Source organism: Pseudophryne corroboree, chromosome 1, assembly GCF_028390025.1.
Source record: "Pseudophryne corroboree isolate aPseCor3 chromosome 1, aPseCor3.hap2, whole genome shotgun sequence".
Classification (NCBI taxonomy): Eukaryota; Metazoa; Chordata; class Amphibia; order Anura; family Myobatrachidae; genus Pseudophryne; species Pseudophryne corroboree.
In genome coordinates this window covers 680,172,735-680,192,330 of record NC_086444.1, presented here as the reverse complement: position 1 = coordinate 680,192,330, position 19,596 = coordinate 680,172,735, and positions in this window count along the sequence as shown.

Genomic DNA, 19,596 nt, shown 5'->3' with positions numbered 1-19,596 from the left:
AGGTTAGGGCACGTTGGGAAACACCCCCTAGGGTAGATAAGGCGCTCACACGCTTATCAAAACAAGTGGCGTTACCGTCTCCTGATACGGCCGCTCTCAAGGAACCAGCTGATAGAAGGCTGGAAAATATCTTAAAAGGTATATACACACATACCGGTGTTATACTGCGACCAGCGATCGCCTCAGCCTGGATGTGCAGCGCTGGAGTGGCTTGGTCGGATTCCCTGACTGAAAATATTGATACCCTGGATAGGGACAGTATATTGTTAACTGTAGAGCATTTAAAAGATGCATTACTATATATGCGAGATGCACAGAGGGATATTTGCACCCTGCCATCTAGAGTAAGTGCGATGTCCATTTCTGCCAGAAGAACGTTATGGACGCGACAGTGGTCAGGTGATGCAGATTCCAAACGACATATGGAAGTATTGCCGTATAAAGGGGAGGAGTTATTTGGGGTCGGTCTATCGGACCTGGTGGCCACAGCAACGGCTGGAAAATCCACCTTTTTACCCCAGGTCACCTCTCAGCAGAAAAAGACACCGTCTTTTCAAACCCAGTCCTTTCGTCCCTATAAGGGCAAGAGGGAAAAAGGCCGCTCGTTCCTGCCCCGGGGCAGAGGAAGGGGAAAAAGACTGCACCATGCAGCCTCTTCCCAGGAGCAGAAGCCCTCCCCCGCTTCTGCCAAGTCCTCAGCATGACGCTGGGGCTCTGCAAGCAGACTCGGGCACGGTGGGGGGCCGTCTCAAGAATTTCAGCGCGCAGTGGGCTCACTCGCAAGTGGACCCCTGGATCCTGCAGGTAGTATCACAGGGGTACAAATTGGAATTCGAGACGTCTCCCCCTCGCCGGTTCCTGAAGTCTGCTCTACCAACGTCTCCCTCCGACAGGGAGGCAGTATTGGAAGCTATTCACAAGCTGCATTCCCAGCAGGTGATAATCAAGGTACCCCTCCTACAACAGGGAAAGGGGTATTATTCCACGCTGTTTGTGGTACCGAAGCCGGACGGCTCGGTGAGACCAATTTTAAATCTAAAATCTTTGAACACTTACATAAAAAGGTTCAAATTCAAGATGGAGTCACTCAGAGCAGTGATAGCGAACCTGGAAGAAGGGGACTATATGGTATCTCTAGACATCAAGGATGCTTATCTCCATGTCCCAATCTACCCTTCTCACCAAGGGTACCTCAGGTTTGTGATACAAAACTGTCATTATCAGTTTCAGACGCTGCCGTTTGGATTGTCCACGGCACCACGGGTCTTTACCAAGGTAATGGCCGAAATAATGATTCTTCTTCGAAGAAAAGGCGTATTAATTATCCCTTACTTGGACGATCTCCTGATAAGGGCAAGGTCCAGGGAACAGTTAGAGGTCGGAGTAGCACTATCTCAGGTAGTGCTACGTCAGCACGGGTGGATTCTAAATATCCCAAAATCACAGCTGATTCCAACAACACGTCTACTGTTCCTAGGGATGATTCTGGACACAGTCCAGAAAAAGGTGTTTCTCCCGGAGGAGAAGGCCAGGGAGTTATCCGAGCTAGTCAGGAACCTCCTAAAACCAGGACAAGTGTCAGTGCACGAGAGTCCTGGGAAAAATGGTGGCTTCTTACGAAGCGATTCCATTCGGAAGATTCCATGCAAGAACTTTTCAGTGGGATCTGCTGGACAAAGCAGTCACACAGGGAAGAAATTTCCAGGGCTTGTGGTCAAGCATGGAAACGTCTCTTCACATAAATATCCTAGAGCTAAGGGCCATTTACAATGCCCTAAGTCAAGCAAGGCCTCTGCTTCAGGGTCAACCGGTATTGATCCAGTCGGACAACATCACGGCTGTCGCCCACGTAAACAGACAGGGCGGCACAAGAAGCAGGAGGGCAATGGCAGAAGCTGCAAGGATTCTCCGCTGGGCGGAAAATCATGTGATAGCACTGTCAACAGTGTTCATTCCGGGAGTGGACAACTGGGAAGCAGACTTCCTCAGCAGACACGACCTCCACCCGGGGGAGTGGGGACTTCATCCAGAAGTCTTCCAAGTGATTGTAAACCGTTGGGAAAAACCAAAGGTGGACATGATGGCGTCCCGTCTCAACAAGAAACTGGACAGATATTGCGCCAGGTCAAGGGACCCTCAGGCAATAGCGGTGGACACTCTGGTAACTCCGTGGGTGTTCCAGTCGGTATATGTGTTCCCTCCTCTTCCTCTCATACCAAAAGTACTGAGAATCATAAGAAGGAGAGGAGTAAGAACGATACTCGTGGCTCCGGATTGGCCAAGAAGAACTTGGTACCCGGAGCTGCAAGAGAGGCTCACGGAGGACCCGTGGCCTCTACCTCTAAGGAAGGACCTGCTCCAGCAGGGACCTTGTCTGTTCCAAGACTTACCGCGGCTGCGTTTGACGGCATGGCGGTTGAACGCCGGATCCTGAAGGAAAAAGGCATTCCAGATGAAGTCATCCCTACCCTGATCAAGGCCAGGAAGGATGTAACTGCAAAACATTATCATCGCATTTGGCGAAAATATGTTGCGTGGTGTGAGGCCAAGAAGGCCCCTACAGAGGAATTTCAACTGGGTCGTTTCCTACATTTCCTGCAAGCAGGATTGTCTATGGGCCTAAAATTAGGATCCATTAAGGTTCAAATTTCGGCCCTGTCGATCTTCTTCCAGAAAGAACTGGCTTCAGTGCCTGAAGTTCAGACGTTTGTCAAAGTGGTACTGCATATACAGCCTCCTTTTGTGCCTCCAGTGGCACCTTGGGATCTCAATGTAGTTTTAGGGTTCCTAAAATCACATTGGTTTGAACCACTTGCCACAGTGGATTTGAAATATCTCACATGGAAAGTGGTAATGCTGTTGGCCCTGGCTTCAGCCAGGCGCGTATCAGAATTGGCGGCTTTATCCTATAAAAGCCCTTACCTGATATTTCATTCGCATAGGGCGGAATTGAGGACTCGTCCTCAATTTCTCCCTAAGGTGGTTTCAGAGTTTCACATGAATCAACCTATTGTGGTACCTGTGGCTACTAGGGACTTGGAGGACTCCAAGTTGCTGGACGTAGTCAGGGCCCTGAAAAATAAGAATTTACTTACCGATAATTCTATTTCTCATAGTCCGTAGTGGATGCTGGGGACTCCGAAAGGACCATGGGGAATAGCGGCTCCGCAGGAGACTGGGCACAAAGTAAAAGCTTTAGGACTAGCTGGTGTGCACTGGCTCCTCCCCCTATGACCCTCCTCCAAGCCTCAGTTAGGATACTGTGCCCGGACGAGCGTACACAATAAGGAAGGATTTTGAATCCCGGGTAAGACTCATTACCAGCCACACCAATCACACCGTACAACTTGTGATCTGAACCCAGTTAACAGCATGATAACAGAAGGAGCCTCTGAAAAGATGGCTCACAACAACAATAACCCGATTTTTGTAACAATAACTATGTACAAGTAATGCAGACAATCCGCACTTGGGATGGGCGCCCAGCATCCACTACGGACTATGAGAAATAGAATTATCGGTAAGTAAATTCTTATTTTCTCTAACGTCCTAGTGGATGCTGGGGACTCCGAAAGGACCATGGGGATTATACCAAAGCTCCCAAACGGGCGGGAGAGTGCGGATGACTCTGCAGCACCGAATGAGAGAACTCCAGGTCCTCCTCAGCCAGGGTATCAAATTTGTAGAATTTAGCAAACGTGTTTGCCCCTGACCAAGTAGCTGCTCGGCAAAGTTGTAAAGCCGAGACCCCTCGGGCAGCCGCCCAAGATGAGCCCACTTTCCGTGTGGAATGGGCTTTTACAGATTTTGGCTGTGGCAGGCCTGCCACAGAATGTGCAAGCTGAATTGTACTGCAAATCCAACGAGCAATCGTCTGCTTAGAAGCAGGAGCACCCAGCTTGTTGGGTGCATACAGGATAAACAGCGAGTCAGATTTTCTGACTCCAGCCGTCCTGGAAACATATATTTTCAGGGCCCTGACTACGTCCAGCAACTTGGAATCCTCCAAGTCCCTAGTAGCCGCAGGCACCACAATAGGTTGGTTTAAGTGAAATGCTGAAAACACCTTAGGGAGAAATTGAGGACGAGTCCTCAATTCCGCCCTGTCCGAATGGAAAATCAGATAAGGGCTTTTACAGGATAAAGCCGCCAATTCTGACACGCGCCTGGCCCAGGCCAGGGCCAACAGCATGACCACTTTCCATGTGAGATATTTTAACTCCACAGATTTAAGTGGTTCAAACCAATGTGACTTTTGGAATCCAAAAAAAAAACTACATTGAGATCCCAAGTGCCACTGGAGGCACAAAAGGAGGCTGTATATGCAGTACCCCTTTTACAAACGTCTGAACTTCAGGGACTGAAGCTAGTTCTTTTTGGAGAAAATTGACAGGGCCGAAATTTGAACCTTAATGGACCCCAATTTCAGGCCCATAGACACTCCTGTTTGCAGGAAATGTAGGAATCGACCCAGTCGAATTTCCACCGTCGGGCCTTACTGGCCTCGCACCACGCAACATATTTTCGCCAATTGCGGTGATAATGTTTTTGCGGTTACATCCTTCCTGGCTTTGATCAGGATAGGGATGACTTCATCCGGAATGCCCTTTTTCCTTCAGGATCCGGCGTTCAACCGCCATGCCGTCAAACGCAGCCGCGGTAAGTCTTGGAACAGACAGGGTCCTTGCTGGAGCAGGTCCCTTCTTAGAGGTAGAGGCCACGGATCCTCCGTGAGCATCTCTTGAAGTTCCGGTTACCAAGTCCTTCTTGGCCAATCCGGAGCCACGAATATAGTGCTTACTCCTCACCATCTTATCAATCTCAGTACCTTGGGTATGAGAGGCAGAGGAGGAAACACATACCCTGACTGGTACACCCACGGTGTTACCAGAGCGTCTACAGCTATTGCCTGAGGGTCCCTGGACCTGGCGCAATACCTGTCGAGTTTTTCCCAACGGTTTATAATCCTGTGGAAGACTTCTGGGTGAAGTCCCCACTCTCCCCGGGTGGAGGTCGTGCTGAGGAAGTCTGCTTCCCAGTTGTCCACTCCCGGAATGAATACTGCTGACAGTGCTATCCCATGATTTTCCGCCCAGCGAAGAATCCTTGCAGCTTCTGTCATTGCCCTTCTGCTTCTTGTGCCACCCTGTCTGTTTACGTGGGTGACTGCCGTGATGTTGTCCGACTGGATCAACACCGGCTGTCCTTGAAGCAAAGGTCTTGCTAAGCTTAGAGCATTGTAAATGTCCCTTAGCTTCAGGATATTTATGTGAAGTGATGTCTCCAGGCTTGACCATAAGTCCTGGATATTCCTTCCCTGTGTGACTGCTCCCCAGCCTCGCAGGCTGGCATCCGTGGTTACCAGGACCCAGTCCTGAATGCCGAATCTGCGGCCCTCTAGAAGATGAGCACTCTGCAACCACCACAGGAGGGACACCCTTGTCCTTGGTGACAGGGTTATCCGCTGATGCATCTGAAGATGCGACCCGGACCATTTGTCCAGCAGGTCCCACTGGAAAGTTCTTGCGTGGAATCTGCCAAATGGGATTGCTTCGTAGGAAGCCCCCATTTTACCCAGAACCCTTGTGCATTGATGCACTGAGACTTGGCTCGGTTTGAGGAGGTTCCTGACTAGCTCGGATAACTCCCTGGCTTTCTCCTCCGGGAGAAACACCTTTTTCTGGACTGTGTCCAGGATCATCCCTAGGAACAGAAGACACGTCGACGGAACCAGCTGCGATTTTGGAATATTGAGAATCCAATCGTGCTGCCGCAACACTATCTGAGATAGTGCTACACCGACCTCCAACTGTTCCCTGGATCTTACCCTTATCAGGGAATCGTCCAAGTAAGGGATAACTAAAATTCCCTTCCTTCGAAGGAACATCATCATTTCGGCCATTACCTTGGTAAAGACCCGGGGTGCCGTGGACCATCCCTACGGCAGCGTCTGAACTGATAGTGACAGTTCTGTACCATAAACCTGAGGTACCCTTGGTGAGAAGGGTAAATTTTGACATGAAGGTAAGCATCCTTGATGTCCCGAGACATCATGTAGTCCCCTTCTTCCAGGTTCGCAATCACTGCTCTGAGTGACTCAATCTTGAATTTGAACCTCTGTATGTAAGTGTTCAAAGATTTTAGATTTTAGAATCGGTCTCACCGAGCCATCTGGCTTCGGTACCACAATAGTGTGGAATAATACCCCGTTCCCTGTTGCAGGAGGGGTACCTTGATTATCACCTGCTGGGAATACAGCTTGTGAATGGCTTACAAAACTGCCTCCCTGTCCGAGGGAGACGTCGGTTTGGAAACGGCGAGGGGGAGACGTCTCGAATTCCAATATGTACCCCTGAGATATTACCTGAAGGATCCAGGGGTCTACTTGCGAGTGAGCCCACTGCGCACTGAAATTCATGGAGAACGGGCCCCCACCGTGCCTGAGCTTGTAAAGCCCTAGCGTCATACTGAGGGCTTGGCAGAGGCTGGAAAGGGTTTCTGTTCCTGGGAACTGGCTGATCTCTGCAGCCTTTTTCCTCTCCCTCTGTCACGAGCAGAAAAGAGGAACCTTTTGTCCGCTTGCCAACAAAGGACTGCGCCTGATAATACGGCGTCTTATTTTGAGAGGCGACCTGGGGTACAAACGTGGATTTCCCAGCTGTTGCCGTGGCCACCAGGTCTAAAAGACCGACCCCAAATGTCCCCTTTCAAAGGCAATACTTCCAAATGACGTTTGGAATCCGCATCACCTGACCATTTTACTGGTAGAATTGGACAACGCACTTATACTTGATGCCAGTCGGCAATTATTCCGCTGTGCATCATGCATATATAGAAATGCATCTTTTAAATGCTCTATAGGCAATAATATACTATCCTTATCTAGGATATCAATATTTCCAGTCAGGGAATCCGACCATGCCAACCCAGCACTGCACCTCCAGGCTGAGGCGATAGCTGGTCGCAGTATACACCAGTATGTGTGTAAATACCTTTTTTTGGATACCCTCCTGCTTTCTATCAGCAGGATCCTTAAGGGCGGCCATCTCATGAGAGGGTAGAGCCCTTGTTCTTACAAGCGTGTGAGCGCCTTATCCCCCCTAGGGGGTGTTTCCCAATGCATCCTAACCTCTGGCGGGAAAGGGTATGTAGCCAATACTTTTTAAGAAATAATTAATTGTTATCGGGGGGAAACCCACGCATCATCACACATTTTATTTCTCAGATTCAGGAAAACTACAGGTAGTTTTTCCCTCACCGAACATAATACCCCTTTTTTTTGGTGGTACTCGTATTATCAGAAATATATAAAACATTTTCCATTGTCTCAATCATGTAACGTGTGGCCCTACTGGAAATCACGGTTGTCTCTTCACCGTCGACACAGGAGTCAGTATCCGTGTCGGCGTCTGTATCTGCCATCTGCCTGACGGCCTATGAGACATCTGGACAGGCACAAGCTGAGTAGCCGGCTGTCTCATGTCAACCACTGTTTTTTTATATAGAGCTGACACTGTCACGTAATTTTCAACAGTACATCCACTCAGGTGTCGACCCCCTAGGGGGTGACATCACTGTTACAGACACTCTGCTCCGCCTCCACATCATTTTCCTCCTCATACATGTCGACACACACGTACCGACCAGTGGCAAACGCAGGATTTCCATGGGGGGGTTTCCGTACATGTATGTATTCATGTGTTTGTATACGTATATGTGTGGGTGGGTATACATGTACTGTGTATGAATATACTGTATATAATCCCAGTAAAAAAGGCAGGTGCACTCAGATTTTACCAAAAACTGTAATGAAGCAAAGTCACAGCATATCAACATGTCAGGGCTACGGGCCCCCGAAACGTGGATATATGCTGTGACTTTGCATCATTACAGTTTTTTGGTAAAATCTGAGTGCACCTGACTTTTTTATCGGGATTATAATTATTTACAGAGGGCACTCGAGTATTATTTTGAATGTCAGAGGAGTGCCGGACCACCGTACATACACATACAGTAGCATACATACACACACACACACACACACACACACACACAGTATACATGGACACAGCATACATGCATGCGCGCGCGCACACACACACAATACAGCACACATATATACACACATAGTATACATGCACACAGCATACATACAAACACACACAGACTATACATGCACGCAGCATACATACACACTGTATACACAGAGACGGCCCTAACCAATATGATGCCCTAGGCAATATTTTGGCTGATGCCCCCTAGCACCACCGCTGGTTCTGCCTTTGACCTTGCACCTCTTTCCCAGCACCATCACCTCTCACCCATAGCAGTCCTTATTTTGGTGTTTGTACCCCCCTATATTTTACATAGGAACAGTTTGCACATTTGGCACACAGCCCAAAAAGGGGTGTGTTTTTGCTGGCAAGGGGCATGGCTACACAATTGTAACCCCAATTCCAATTACGCCACACAGTACTACAACTTTATTTACATTTGATCATGCAATAGTGTCCATAATTCATGTTACATCCCACAGTAGTATCACGTTACCATATAAATGTTACTCCTCACAGTAGAGCCCCTTATTCACATTACATCACTCTAAATTGCTCCTTATTCACATTACACCAAACCCTATTGCTCTTTATTCACATTAGATGACACAGTAGTGCCCTTTCTATGCGCAACGCCACATAGTAGAGTACCTTATACACATAATGCCACACATTAGTAATGCATTTATACACTTAATTCCACACAGTAATGCACAGTATTAATGTCCTTATAAACATAATGCACCTTACACATTATGACAACCTTTATTAATGCCCTTTTACACATAATGTCCCTTACATATATGCCGCACATTATTAATGCCCTTATACACATAATGACACACATAGTGCACCCTACACATTTGCTGCACATTATTAGTGCCCCTATACACATAATGACACACCAACAGTAGTACCCTGTTACACATATGCCGCACATTATTAATGCCCTTATACACATGACACACATAGTGCCCCTTACACATATGTTGCACATTATTAATGCATTTTTACATGACACACATAATGCTCCTTACACATATTCCGAACACTACTGCACAACCAACCCACTCATATGCACACAGCACTCACACTGCCACTAACACTGTGATCTCTGCCTCTGCTTGGATACAGATGTGTCCTCATAAATCTTGCCTCACTGCTAACATCGGGCACCTTTTTTTATGAAAATGCATCTTAGTTGCATTGCTATGTGGCTTGGGTGCACAAGCAGATTCTGCTGATTGAAATGATGTGCAGCATGCCTATATATTGTGTGAGACTGTGGCTGTATCTGCATAAGGAATGCTATAAACAGACTATAGGCATGCCGCATATCATTTTAATCAGCAGAAGCTGCTGATGCCCCTAGGCATATCAAATGCCCTAGGCAATTGCCTAGTTTGCCTATGCCTATGACCGGCTCTGTGTATACACACATACGCAGTATACATACGCATAGCATACATACACAGTATGCATTCATAGTATACACACACACACACACTATAGATGCATATAGCATGCTTTGCATACACACACACTACACATGCCATACTACACACACCATTATAAGTAACTACAGCCTTCCCTCACCATTCCTCCCCCCTGCCCGCCAGCCAGCCTATTTAATTACACACCACCAGCCTCTCCTTCAATCCCTACATACAGTATCTAACACCCACCTGGATTCCATGAGTGTATTGGACACATCCAGTGCCTACTCAGTACCCTCACCAGCCTTTTTCTCTTTCACCTCACAACTCACGTACAAGTACAGTACCTCCTGAGAGGAGCTGTGTGCTGCGCTGTCACTGCAGCTCCCTCTACAGGCACCAAGCAGCAAGCGTCTCTGTGTAAGGATGGAGCTGCTGCAGCCTGTCACTCTGTCAGTTCCTCACGCTATAAACAAAAAAAAAAAAAAAAAAACAACTACCAGCAGCGCAGATGGATCAGCGGCCAGGGGGGGTTTCTAGGTACTCGGAAACCCCCCCTGCGTGCGCGTATGCCGACACCCAGCACACACACAGGGAATGCTCTGATAGAGGACAGGACCCACTTAGCCCTTTGGGGAGACAGAGGGAGAGTTTGCCAGCACACACCAGAGCGCTATATATGTATAGGGACAACCTTATAATAAGTGTCTATCCCTTATAGCTGCTTATATCTGTTATTTTGCCAAATAAGTGCCCCCCTCTCTTTTTTACCCTGTTTCTGTAGTTGCAGGATGCAGGGGAGATTCTGGGAGCCTTCCTACCAGCGGAGCTGTGTGGGAAAAATGGCGCTGTGTGCTGAGGAGATAGGCCCCGCCCCCTTCACGGCGGGCTCTTCTCCCGCTTTTTACTGGAAAACTGGCAGGGGTTAAATACATCCATATAGCCCAGGAGCTATATGTGATGTATTTTTCGCCAACTAAGGTAAATTCATTGCTTCCCAGGACGCCCCCCCCCCAGCGTCCTGCACCCTCAGTGACCGGAGTGTGAAGTGTGCTGAGAGCAATGGCGCACAGCTGCAGTGCTGTGCGCTACCTTATGAAGACAGGAAAGTCTTCTGCCGCCGATTTATGGACCTCTTCTTGCTTCAGCATCTGTAAGGGGGCCGGCGGCGCGGCTCCGGGACCCATCCATGGCTGGGCCTGTGATCGTCCCTCTGGAGCTAATGTCCAGTAGCCTAAGAAACCCAATCCACTCTGCACGCAGGTGAGTTCGTTTCTCTCCCCTAAGTCCCTCGATGCAGTGAGCCTGTTGCCAGCAGGTCTCACTGAAAATAAAAAACCTATTTTCTCTATCGTCCTAAGTGGATGCTGGGGTTCCTGAAAGGACCATGGGGAATAGCGGCTCCGCAGGAGACAGGGCACAAAAAAGTAAAGCTTTTACCAGATCAGGTGGTGTGCACTGGCTCCTCCCCCTATGACCCTCCTCCAGACTCCAGTTAGATTTTGTGCCCGAACGAGAAGGGTGCAATCTAGGTGGCTCTCCTAAAGAGCTGCTTAGAGAAAGTTTAGCTTAGGTTTTTTACTTTACAGTGAGTCCTGCTGGCAACAGGATCACTGCAACGAGGGACTTAGGGGAGAAGTAGTGAACTCACCTGCGTGCAGAGTGGATTTGCTGCTTGGCTACTGGACACTAGCTCCAGAGGGACGATCACAGGTACAGCCTGGATGGTCACCGGAGCCGCGCCGCCGGCCCCCTTGCAGACGCTGAAGAGAGAAGAGGTCCAAAATCGGCGGCTGAAGACTCCTGAGTCTTCATAAAGGTAGCGCACAGCACTGCAGCTGTGCGCCATTTTCCTCTCAGCACACTTCACACAACAGTCACTGAGGGTGCAGAGCGCTGGGGGGGGCGCTCTGAGAGGCAAATAAAAACCTTATTAGAGGCAAAAAATACCTCACATATAGCCCACAGAGGCTATATGGAGATATTTAACCCCTGCCTAACTTCAAAAATAGCGGGAGACGAGCCCGCCGAAAAAGGGGCGGGGCCTATCTCCTCAGCACACAGCGCCATTTTCTCTCACAGAAAAGCTGGAGAGAAGGCTCCCAGGCTCTCCCCTGCACTGCACTACAGAAACAGGGTTAAAACAGAGAGGGGGGGCACTGATTTTGGCGATATTGTATATATATAAAAGATGCTATAAGGGAGAAACACTTATATAAGGTTGTCCCTATATAATTATAGCGTTTTTGGTGTGTGCTGGCAGACTCTCCCTCTGTCTCCCCAAAGGGCTAGTGGGTCCTGTCCTCTGTCAGAGCATTCCCGGTGTGTGTGCTGTGTGTCGGTACGTGTGTGTCGACATGTATGAGGACGATGTTGGTGAGGAGGCGGAGAAATTGCCTGTAATGGTGATGTCACTCTCTAGGGAGTCGACACCGGAATGGATGGCTTATTTAGAGAATTACGTGAGAATGTCAACACGCTGCAAGGTCGGTTGACGACATGAGACGGCCGACAATCTATTAGGACCGGTCCAGGCGTCTCAGAAACACCGTCAGGGGTTTTTAAAAAACGCCCATTTACCTCAGTCGGTCGACACAGACACAGACACGGACACTGAATACAGTGTCGACGGTGAATAAACAAACGTATTTCTCATTAGGGCCACACGTTAAGGGCAATGAAGGAGGTGTTACGTGTTTCTGATACTACAAGTACCACAAGAAAGGGTATTATGTGGGAGTGAAAAAAACTACCTGTAGTTTTTCCTGAATCAGATAAAATAAAATGAAGTGTGTGATGATGCGTAGGGTTACCCCGATAGCAAATATTGGCGTTATACCCTTTCCCGCCAGAAATTAGGGTACGTTGGGAAACACCCCTTAGGGTGATAAGGCGCTCACACGCTTATCAAGTGGCGTTACCGTCTCCAGATACGGCCGCCCTCAAGGAGCCAGCTGATAGGAAGCTGGAAAAATATCCTAAAAAGTATATACACACATACGGTGGTTATACTGCGACCAGCGATCGCCATCAGCCTGGAGATGCAGTGCTGGGTTGGCTTGGTCGGATTCCCTGACTGAAAATATTTTATTCATGTACAGCATTTAATAGGATGCATTCTATATATATGTATGTGAGATGCACAGAGGGATATTTGCTCTCTGGCATCAAGATAAGTGCGTTGTCCATATCTCCCAGAAGATGTCAGGGACACGACAGTGGTCAGGTGATACAGATCCCATACGGCAGATGGAAGTATTGCTGTATAAAGGGAAGGAGTTATTTGGGGGTCGGTCCATCGGACCTGGGGACCACAGCAACAGCTGGGAAATCCAACCTTTTTTACCCCAAGTTACATCTCAGCTAAAAAAGACACCGTCTTTTCAGCCTCAATCTTTCCTTTCCCATGAGGGCATGCAGGCAAAAGGCCAGTCATATCTGCCCAGACATAGAGGTAAGGGAAGTAGACTGCAGCAGGCAGCCTTTTCCCAGGAAAAGAAGCCCTCCACCGCGTCTGCCAAGTCCTCAGCATGACGCTGGGGCCGTGCAAGCGGACTCAAGGTGGGGGGGTAGTCTCAAGAGTCTCAGGGCGCAGTGGGATCACTCGCAAGTTGACCCCTAGATCGTACGAGTATTATCCCAGGGGTAAAGATTGGAGAGTCGAGACATCTTCTCCTCGCAGGTTCCTGAAGTCTGCTTTACCAACGGCTCCCTCCGACAGGGAGGCAGCATTGGAAACAATTCACAAGCTGTATATCCAGCAGGTGATAATCAAAGTACCCCTCCTACGACAAGGAAAAGGGTATTATTTTTCCACACTATATTGTGGTACTGAAGCCAGACGGCTTGGTGACACATAGTCTAAATCTAAAATGTTTTGAACACTTACATAAAAGGTTCAAATCGAGATAAAGTCACTCAGAGCAGTGATAGCGAACCGGAAAAAAGGGGACTATATGGTGTCCCTGGACATCAAGGATTACCTCCATGTCCAAATTTTGTCCTTCTCATCAAGGGTACCTCTGGTTCGTGGTACAGAACTGTCAATATCAGTTTCAGACGATGCCGTTTGAATTATCCACGGCACCCCGGGCCTTTTTACCAAGGTAATGGCCGAAAAGATGTTTCTTCAAAGAAAAAAGGCATCTAAATTATCCCTTACTTGCACGACCTAAAAAGGGCAAGTTCCAGAGAACAGTTGGAGGTCGGAAGAGCACTATCTAAAGTAGTTCTTCGACGGCACGACTGGATTCTAAATATTCCAAAAATCGCAGCTGTTTTCCGACGATACGTCTGCTGTTCCTAGGGATGATTCTGGACACGGTTCAGAAAAAGGTTTTTCTTCCCGAGGAAAAAGCCAAGGAGTTATCCGACCTGTCAGGAACCTCCTAAAACCAGGAAAGGTGTCTGTACATCAATGCACAAGAGTCCTGGGAAAAATGGTGGCTTTTTACGAAGCAATTCCATTCGGCAGATTCCATGCAAGAATTTTCCAAAGGGATCTGTTGGACAAATGGTCAGGGTCGCATCCTCAGATGCACCTGCGAATAACCCTGTCGCCAAGGACAAGGGTATATCTTCTGTGGTGGTTGCAAAAGGCTCATCTATTGGAGGGCCGCAGATTCGGCATACAGGATTTGATCCTGGTGACCACGGACGCCAGCCTGAGAGGTTGGGGAGCAGTCACACAAGGAAGAAACTTCCAGGGGGTATGGACGAACCTGGAAAAGTCTCTTCACATAAACATTCTGGTACTAAGAGCAATCTAAAATGCTCTAAGCCAGGCGGAACCACTCCTGCAAGGAAAACCGGTGTTGATTCAGTCGGACAACATCACGGCGGTCGCCCATGTAAACAGACAGGGCGGCACAAGAAGCAGGAGTGCAATGGCAGAAGCTACCAAGATTCTTCGCTGGGCGGAGAATCACGTAATAGCACTGTCAGCAGTGTTCTTCCCGGGCGTGGACAACTGGGAAGCAGACTTCCTCAGCAGACACGATATTCACCCGGGAGAGGGGGGTCTTCATCCAGAAGTCTTCCACATGCTAGTAAACTGTTGGGAAAGACCAATGGTAGACATGATGGCGTCTCGCCTCAACAAGAAACTGGACAAGTATTGCGCCAGGTCAAGAGATCCACAGGCAATAGCTGTGGACGCACTGGTAACACCTTGGGTGTACAAATCAGTATATGTGTTTCCTCCTCTGCCTCTCATACCAAAGGTATTGAAGATTATACGGTGAGGAGGAGTAAGAACAATACTAGTGGCTCCGGATTGGCCAAGAAGGACTTGGTACCCGGAACTTCAAGAGTTGGTCACGGACGACCCGTGCCCTCTACTTCTGAGAAGGGACCTGCTACAACAGGGTCCCTGTCTCTTTCAAGACTTACCGCGGCTGCGTTTGACGGCATGGCGGTTGAACGCCAGATCCTAAAAGGAAAAGGCATTCCAGAAGAAGTCATTCCTACCTTGATTAAGGCAAGGAAGGAAGTCACCGCGAAACATTATCACCGCATTTGGCGAAAATATGTCGCGTGGTGCGAGGATCGGAGTGTTCCGACGGAGGAATTTCAACTGGGTCGTTTCCTACATTTCCTACAATCAGGATTGTCTATGGGTCTCAAATTGAGATCTATTAAGGTTCAAATTTCGGCCCTGTCAATATTCTTCCAAAAAGAATTGGCCTCAGTTCCTGAGGTACAGACTTTTGTTAAAGGAGTACTGCATATACAGCCTCCTGTGGTGCCTCCGGTGGCACCGTGGGATCTAAATGTAGTTTTAGATTTCCTCAAATCCCATTGGTTTGAACCATTGAAAAAGGTGGATTTTAAATATCTCACATGGAAAGTGACTATGTTACTGGCCCTGGCTTCCGCCAGGAGAGTATCTGAATTGGCGGCTTTATCTTATAAAAGCCCTTATCTAATCTTCCATTCGGATAGGGCAGAACTGAGGACTCGTCCGCATTTTCTCCCTAAGGTGGTATCAGCGTTTCACCTGAACCAACCTATTGTGGTGCCTGCGGCCACTGGCGACTTGGAGGACTCCAAGTTGTTGGACGTTGTCAGAGCCTTAAAAATATACATTTCAAGGACGGCTGAAGTCAGAAAATCTGACTCGCTGTTGATACTATATGCACCCAACAAGTTGGGTGCCCCTGCTTCTAAGCAGACGATTGCTCGTTGGATTTGTAACACAATTCAACTTGCTCATTCTGTGGCAGGCCTGCCACAGCCTAAATCTGTTAAGGCCCATTCCACAAGGAAGGTGGGCTCATCTTGGGCGGCTGCCCGAGGGGTCTCGGCATTACAATTCTGCCGAGCAGCTACGTGGTCGGGGGAAAACACGTTTGTAAAATTCTACAAATTTGATACCCTGGCAAAAGAGGACTTGGAATTCTCTCATTCGGTGCTGCAGAGTCATCCGCACTCTCCCGCCCGTTTGGGAGCTTTGGTATAATCCCCATGGTCCTTTCAGGAACCCCAGCATCCACTTAGGACGATAGAGAAAATAAGAATTTACTTACCGATAATTCTATTTCTCGGAGTCCGTAGTGGATGCTGGGCGCCCATCCCAAGTGCGGATTATCTGCAATACTGTACATAGTTATTGTTAACAAATTCGGGTTATATTGTTAAGGAGCCATCTTTAAGAGGCTTTTTCTGTTATCATACTGTTAACTGGGTTTAGATCACAAGTTGTACGGTGTGATTGGTGTGGCTGGTATGAGTCTTACCCGGGATTCAAATTGCCTCCCTTATTGTGTACGCTCGTCCGGGCACAGTACCTAACTGGAGTCTGGAGGAGGGTCATAGGGGGAGGAGCCAGTGCACACCACCTGATCTGGTAAAAGCTTTACTTTTTTGTGCCCTGTCTCCTGCGGAGCCGCTATTCCCCATGGTCCTTTCAGGAACCCCAGCATCCACTACGGACTCCGAGAAATAGAATTATCGGTAAGTAAATTCTTATTTAAACTTTTACTCTAAGCAGCTCAGGAGAGCCACCTAGATTGCACCCTTCTCGTTCGGGCACAAAATCTAACTGAGGCTTGGAGGAGGGTCATAGGGGGAGGAGCCAGTGCACACCAGCTAGTCCTAAAGCTTTTACTTTGTGCCCAGTCTCCTGCGGAGCCGCTATTCCCCATGGTCCTTTCGGAGTCCCCAGCATCCACTAGGACGTTAGAGAAATATATGTTTCCAGGACGGCTGGAGTCAGAAAATCTGACTCGCTGTTTATACTGTATGCACCCAATAAGCTGGGTGCTCCTGCTTCTAAGCAGACGATTGCTCGTTGGATTTGTAGTACAATTCAACTTGCACATTCTGTGGCAGGCCTGCCACAGCCAAAATCTGTAAAAGCCCATTCCACACGGAAGGTGGGCTCATCTTGGGCGGCTGCCCGAGGGGTCTCGGCTTTACAACTTTGCCGAGCAGCTACTTGGTCAGGGGCAAACACGTTTGCTAAATTCTACAAATTTGATACCCTGGCTGAGGAGGACCTGGAGTTCTCTCATTCGGTGCTGCAGAGTCATCCGCACTCTCCCGCCCGTTTGGGAGCTTTGGTATAATCCCCATGGTCCTTACGGAGTTCCCAGCATCCACTAGGACGTCAGAGAAAATAAGAATTTACTTACCGATAATTCTATTTCTCATAGTCCGTAGTGGATGCTGGGCGCCCATCCCAAGTGCGGATTGTCTGCAATACTTGTATATAGTTATTGTTACAAACAAATCGGGTTGTTTATTGTTGGAAGCCATCTTTTCAGATGCTCCTACGGTTATCATACTGTTAACTGGGTTCAGATCACGAGTTGTACGGTGTGATTGGTGTGGCTGGTATGAGTCTTACCCGGGATTCAAGATCCTTCCTTATTATGTACGCTCGTCCGGGCACAGTATCTTAACTGAGGCTTGGAGGAGGGTCATAGGGGGAGGAGCCAGTGCACACCAGCTAGTCTAAAGCTTTTACTTTTTGTGCCCAGTCTCCTGCGGAGCCGCTATTCCCCATGGTCCTTACGGAGTTCCCAGCATCCACTACGGACTATGAGAAATAGAATTATCGGTAAGTAAATTCTTATTTTTCCAAACCTCGTGTAGAATGTCACCCACCACCACATCACAGGGAAGGATTTTCTGCCTTATGGAGACCTGACACCTCGCGTGCCACGTGAAATATCTAACCACTATGCTAACTAAGAAAAGAGTGGATAAATCATAATTCCTCACCCTCTTGAATGCCCCATAAGCCCACTCAGGGTAACTGAGCCCCGAAAGGCACGGAATGCCCAAGGCCCTAGACACTCTTCTATAAACCTCTACATTGAAAGGACACCTGAGTAAGAAATGGTCCATTGTCTCCTCCTCCCCTAGACACTCCTCACGTGGGCAGCCACGATCATCGGCATTTCTGTACTTCAGGTTTCCTCTCACATAGAGTCTCCCATGAAAGGAGAGCCAGGCAATGTCACGGAATTTCAGAGGTATCCTCTCAGAATTAACCAGAGCGAGCCCATCTGAAGACAAACTGCCCGGGCAGTCCTTCAGCAACAGCGGTTCCCAAAAGTGAGACCGCAAAATACTCCTCTCCAACGCCCTTCTAGAGGAGTTTTTGACCTCCCCCGCTTCCAGGCCCCATCGCCTTGTCACTTTCAAGCTCAGAGACACGTAGGCCGGGAGGTATCCATGTCTAACTCGCAAACTCTTCACACCTCCACCTTCTAACCATGCATTGAGAAAGGGGGACATCCAGACTCTAAAGCCCTCTACCCATCGAGGAGGGGCCTCCAACTGGAAGCTTTCCAAATGTAATTTAAGGAAGGTCAACAAAAAGAATAGCACTGGGTTGACCATTCCCAGGCCTCCTTCCCTCCTCGACCTGTAGGTGACAACCCTCTTGATTAGATTCAGCCTATTTCCCCAGAGCATCTGGAAAAACAGAGCATAAATCCTGGTCCACCTAGATTCCGGCAAAAGGCACACATAACTGACATATAAAAAAATAGGGATCAGGAAAGTCTTAATAAGATCAACCCTTTCCCTGAGAGACAACTTCCATCTCTTCCAATGCACTACCTTCTGGTTGGCCTCATCCAGCCTAAGATCCCAATTTCGGGTGGCATAATCGCCCGGGCCAAATCTGATACCTAAAACTTTGATCTCCTGGCTTACCAGGGGGAGGCCATCCGGAAGGTCAAACTCATGACCCTCCTCCCCCATCCAGAAAACTTCGCTCTTATCCTGGTTGACCTGAGAACCCGAAGCCTCCGAGTACTCCTGTACAGCCGACATCACACCATCCGCCTCTGATGGATCTGACAAGATGACTGTGACATCGTCTGCATAGGCCACCACCCTTAAAGGACAACCCGGGCTCAGCAGGACCCCCCTTACAATGCCACCCTCCAGCCTTCTGATGAAGGGGTCGATGGCAAAGACATATAGGAGGGGGCTCAGGGGGCAGCCCAGTCTGACACCCGAATCCACTCCAAAGGTAGGGCCCACCCAACCATTAACCAGAGGGAAGCTCTCAGCTTGCCTGTAGATGATATGCAGCCAATTTACCACCCTCACTGGGAGGCCATACCATTCAAGTAGAGCCCACAGGTAGTCATGGTTAACCCTATCAAAAGCTTTCGACTGATCCAATGCCAGCAGGTACTTTCCCCATCTCTCAGCACGGCACCGTTCCACGGCCTCCCGGACGCCATGGACAGCACTAAATGTGCTCCGACCCTTCACGGTACAGTGCTGTGAGGGGGAAAGCAAAAGCCCGGAAACTTCCATCAGCCTGGTAAAAAGCACCTTTGCCAGAACCTTCCTATCTGTATTAAGAAGAGCGATGGGGCGCCAGTTCTCAATACGAGACGGATCCTTTCCTTTAGAAAGCAAGATAAGGGCAGACAGTCTCATGGAAGGAGGGAGCAACCCCTCCCCCAGGCTCTCATTAAATACTTCCATAAGACGAGGGGCCAGGATGTCAGCAAAGGTCTTATAAAACTCGGAGGTTAACCCATCCGGTCCTGGGGCTTTCTTCATAGACAAAGAGTCTATGGCCATCCTGACCTCTTCCACCGTTATCTCACTCCCCAAGGAATCAAGAACACTGC